Here is a 5,572-nt window from a genome sequence, read left to right on the forward strand (position 1 = left end):
TGTATGTGGGATCCGAACCCTCAGCGGGAGCGCCGCCGCGCTTCCCAAGCGGTGCACTATAACAGTGCGCCACCGGGCCGGCCCATAATCAGTATTTTTTTTAAGATGAAAAAAATGAGTACTCATATATGAATAATGCTCATGTAATTTGTTATAAGTTTCTGGAAGGCAATTTGGTAATACAGGCCCAAACTAAGAAGTTGTCCTTTCTATATCATGCATTTATTCATTCAATCAGTATTTACTCAATAACATAATTTCTAAAACTTAACCAACCTGAAAATTTTCAGAGATGAGCACCAATATTTCTGTGTTCATCTTTATTATAAGATTATAATATTTATTATGTAAAATGATGAATGCTCATTATTAATATAAAACATACAATACAAAAATGGATAAATGGATCAATATCTATATAATAGATTTAGACACATCTATTAAAAATTATTTAGAGAGGAATATTTAATAACATAGGAACTTGTCCACTACATACCAGAAAATGACAAAAAATTCAAATTATAAAACGGAATGTGAAACATAATTTCATGTATGATATGTGTGTATGATTTTGCATAGAAAAATATTAGAGAGATATAAATAATTACTACTGTCTGGTCTATTTGGTACATTTATGGATTATCATAATTTTTTACTTTATAGCTTTCTATTCACCACAAATTTTTTATAATAAATTTTAATGGTCTTAAAGTCAGTATAGCATGAGATAAATAATCTCAATAATTTTAAAAAAATCTCAGTGAGCCATTATTTTATCTTCTTCTCCCACACATTTAACCAGAACTACTATGAAATCAAATAACTAAGTTGACTGATTAGAATTTCACTTCTCTTCCCTTAGTTTCTTATGGCAGAGGTGTTAATAAGCAGAAAAGCAAATAAGAATTTAGCAGCCAGCAAGAGGAGAAGCAAAACATAGAAATAAAATGGAAAATGAGTTATAGGTTAATACTGCAAAACAGTTGTTTTACTCTTAGTGACTGACTAATAGTTCCTGTCTTGGTTAGGTTTTTTTTTTCCAAGACCTAATAGCACAGTATAGTAATTAACAAAAGGTTTATTTTTTCCTGGTATATTTTCTTCATTAGCAATTTAGGCAATCTATGCTTAGTCAAACATTACTTCTTTGGAGCAATTAGGACAACCCACTGTTTCTGTAAACCATTCCACAGGCCAACCTCTCCTACTCTTTGGCTATGTACTTTCATGAGATTTCAGTGGTTACTATCTATGCTTAGTCAAACATTACTTCTTTGGAGCAATTAGGACAACCCACTGTTTCTGTAAACCGTTCCACAGGCCAACCTCTCCTACTCTTTGGCTATGTACTTTCATGAGATTTCAGTGGTTACTTCATGTAAATGTTTGGAAACAATCATCCCGTTGTGAATACTCAAATGTTATCCAAATACAACTTTTGGCCAAAACTTTTGTCATAATGTCTGTTTAAAAACCATTTAAACAAACAAGTTTGCTTCCAAACAAGTATAATTTGCAATGCAGTAAAATTAGTAAGATTGAGCTCTTACTATGTTTATGCCAGATAGAAAACTGCACACACACACTATCTATATGTATGTATGTCTATGTGTGGGTATATATGTATGTATATATAATTTCATTTGAATCTCACTGCAAGCTTGTAATGTAGGTGCTTTTATTTTCTTTTGTGCAAGTTAAATCATTTTGCCTATCAGAGTGTTTGGCATATAGTTGACCTGCATTAACATGTTTAGAATAAATGACTAAATAGTAAATGCCTTACAGCTCGCTTATAAGTATTAAAGTCTATAGTAAATACATTTTTGTCATAGTTATAATTTATTCCTACCAAACAGAGTCAGCTTTGGGCAAAACACAACTGTGGCACAGCTCTGAGTTCTGGGTCTCTTACTCTACCTCCTACTGCCCTTTCTCCCTCCAAACATCCTACTCACACCCCAACCCACAACCCAACTCAACCAAACCTAAAAGGATACCATCAAATGAGAGGCTTCCAACTCCCACTCAGGGCCTTACAAAACCCAAGAGATTTTCATGGAATATGAGACTACCTACAATTAAGAGCAGTTTCAGAAAATCACCTCACTGAATCCTTAAAGCCAGGGGTTCCATTATACATCAACAGATTGCCTTGGAAAGGAAAGGTATTCAGAGGATTAGCTAACTAGTTAAACCAGTTTGAATAGTGGTTAGGTTTTGGTTTGCTGGCATTGAGACAATCTTAACCATTTTTCTTTAAAAGTAATAGGAAATTGGCAATATGGGCATTTTACAAGTTTCGTTCAGATTAGGATACAGCACACTGGTCACTTAACATTGATTAACCTGCAAATTTGTATTATGAATCACATTAATTATTTAACAGTGTTTTACCAAAAAATTTCATTTTTATAAACATTTAAATAAAACTATTTACTCCCATGTTTATTGAAGCTCTATTTACAATAGCCAACCACTGGAACCAAACTAAATGCCCATCATCAGACAACTGGACAAGGAAAACATGGTATACATATACAATAGAATACTATTCTGCCATAAAAAAGAAGGAAATTCTGCCACTAACAGCAACATGGATGAGCTTGGAGAAAACTATGTTAAGTGAAATAGTAAGGCAAAGAAAGAGAAATACTCCATGTCCTCACTTATATGTGGGAGCTAATAAAAAGAAACAAAGTTAGGGCCGGCCTGGTGGCGCACTGGAGAATGCGCCGCTTGAGAGCGCGGCGGCGCTCCCGCTGAGGGTTCGTATCCCATGTGGAGACCGGTTCCCGTTCACTGGCTGAGCGCGGTGCGGGCGCAACACCGAGGGTTGCGAGCCCGTTGTCGGTCCCCGGTATGGGCGCGACACCGAGGGTTGCGATCCCGTTGCCGGTCAGTAAAAAAAAAAAAAAACAAAAAAAAAAAAAAAAAAGAAACAAAGTCCTAAAAAAAAAAATGAATAGGTAAAGAAGATTGCCCTCTCTGATGTGGGTGAGCCTCATCAAATTAGTTGAAGCTTGAATCAGACAAAAAGGCTGACTGACCTTTCCTTCACCTTCCCTCCTGCCTGACTGCCTTTGAGCTAAGACATCAGCTTTTCCCTGCCTTTGACTTTGAACAGAAATGTCAGCTCTTTATGGTTCTTGAGGTTCCTGCCATTGGACTGGAACTATACCATCAGCAATTCTGGTTCTCATGCCTTTAGACTCAGACTTGAACTTACATTATCAGCTGTCTTGAGTTTCCAGCTTTCTGACTACAGATTTTAGGAATTGTCAGCCTCTATAATTGCTTGAACTAACTCCTTATAATAAACCATTTTCTATATAAAAAATAAATAAATAAAACTATTTACTAAGATACTAAATTCAATTTAAATTAAATTCAGATTAAATTTTTAAAAGTTCTAAAATAAAACATTTGGAAATTTAATTATAACTAAATAAATTCCAATAGTATGAGTTTATATTTCATGGGAGAATACAGAATGACAACGTATATGACTAGACCCCAATCATCTTTCTTCTCTATATAATATAAACTTGGAAAGTAGGAAAGAAATAATGGACAGTTTAAAAATATTTTTGTATTTACACTTCACTTGTATACTTACAATCATATTTTCCAAGGCATGTTTGGCAAGCCAACAATTTAGAAAGACTGGGACAAATAGATTCCTTAAGGAAGGCCAGAATATCTGAAAAACAAACCCAAACTAAACTTTTATTTCAAAGCAAGAAATCATATCCAGCAGATTGAAAAGAAATATAAAACAGAAAAAAATTTATTACAATGTAATGATTTAAAACATATGACAAATACTTTTAAATTATTATTAATGAAATTCAAGGAGCAGATATGATCTTTCATTCATTGTCTAAGACTTTCTTAGAGAAATTATTGTAGAAGTGGAAAGAAAATAATAAGCTCTCACTAGATGTCAGATATAACTATGCTAATTATACCATTAAATCTTTTAATGCGACAGTTCATAATAGCCATTCGCTTTCTCTTTTCTATAAATTGAGGTGGTAAGTACAAATGAGAAGATAGGGCTCTGTCTTTTTTATAACATTATCACATATTCAAGCATTTCAAGTGGCAGTGGGGAACTATTTCCAAGTGGAATTATATTTAGTTAGCCTGCCATTTAATCTAGTACCAGTTACTCCTCTACATAAATCACTCAAATTGATAACATTATCACATATTCAACCATTTCAAGTGGCAGTGGGGAACTATTTCCAAGTGGAATTACATTTAGTTAGCCTGCCATTTAATCTAGTACCAGTTACTCCTCTACATAAATCACTCAAATTGAAATAATTGTCAGAAGTGAGCAACAGCCTCAGATAATATCTACTTATTTTCAAAAATTCCCAAATAAAATTCAAATAAAGTGTTAGAATGTATGATCCCAACAGACAGTATTATAATGGTATCCAATTGAGATTAAAACCTCATTTGCAAATGGGAAAGTGCTAGGTTACATATTTATGGGAATGCGGTTCAACAGGATTATCATGGTCACGGAAATAATATTGCACAGTACTTTGGTAAAGAAGCAAGTTGCTGGTTGTCTGGCTCTTGGCAACCCTCTCACTAAAGAGAAAATTGGACTTAGTAAATCTTGGTTAAACTAGAGATAAAAATGTTCTCAGTATGAAAATTTTTTATAAATACTTGGTTCTAATGGTTTCCATTCTTTAAAAAAATCAGCAATATAAACAAGAAACAGAGCAAATAATTTGTAGAATTTGGGGACAATATTGACATTTGTTCAAATGGCACCTCCAGAGCATATACTTCTAAAAAACATTTCATTTTGCTATTGCACTAAATCTCATTAATTTTCATTTAATTACACAATCCAGTTATCCAAATAATCTTACCATGATTCTGTCCAAAGAATAAATCCATTTATCTTTCTTACTATATTATTTAACTGTAGGCAGATTTAAAGAATTTACTTATATCTAATGACAAATTTATTTTTTGTAAGATTCTTTTAGGACTTACTGAGACAATGAAGGGAACCGCATTAATTATTTCCAAGATGAAGGGTATTCGTAAAATCTGTTCCCAGATGTTTCCCTTCCAAGAAAAAAATGAATAAAATAAAAATCAATTATACTGAATCCGATTAAAGAGGGAAAAGACAGCACTCAGAATTTCTCTAGCAATAACGGTGCTTACACTAACAGGATACTGAATCATTACATAGAGATGTAGCAATTACTTTTAGAGATTATTTTTCTAAGTGTAATTGTGCTCTCCTAATTTTGTATCAAGCTTAAGAAGTAAAACAAATATTCATAGTAATCCATGAATATTTTACATAACATTTCAATTACATGTCATTTCCATTTATAACACCTTAATTTTCTTCTTATAATTTTTGCTTGAACCATTAAAAAAGTTTTATAACTGGTATCCAACAACGTTGGGTTTGTTTCTGATTTATCTTACATATTAAAGCCAAGTGATTCTTTCTAAAATGCCAATTCTTATTGCCAACATAATAAAATTCAAGCCCATCATTATATTATATGAACTGTCACAATTT

General features: G+C 32.9%; 1 long non-coding RNA gene across 1 annotated transcript in view; it reads right to left on the reverse strand.

Moving 5' to 3' along the window:
• The window catches only part of LOC103582057, a 6,518-nt gene extending 1,411 nt beyond the window's left edge, over nucleotides 1–5,107 (reverse strand). Inside the window, exons 1-2 of the long non-coding RNA XR_549721.1 lie at nucleotides 5,026–5,107; nucleotides 3,620–3,703 (exon numbers count right to left, since the gene is read on the reverse strand). This is a non-coding gene — a long non-coding RNA (uncharacterized LOC103582057). The remainder of the gene's footprint in view (nucleotides 1–3,619; nucleotides 3,704–5,025) is intronic.
• Between the last annotated feature and the right edge of the window lie 465 nt (nucleotides 5,108–5,572).

This window comes from Galeopterus variegatus, unplaced genomic scaffold (genome assembly GCF_000696425.1).
Source record: "Galeopterus variegatus unplaced genomic scaffold, G_variegatus-3.0.2 Scaffold14759, whole genome shotgun sequence".
Classification (NCBI taxonomy): Eukaryota; Metazoa; Chordata; class Mammalia; order Dermoptera; family Cynocephalidae; genus Galeopterus; species Galeopterus variegatus.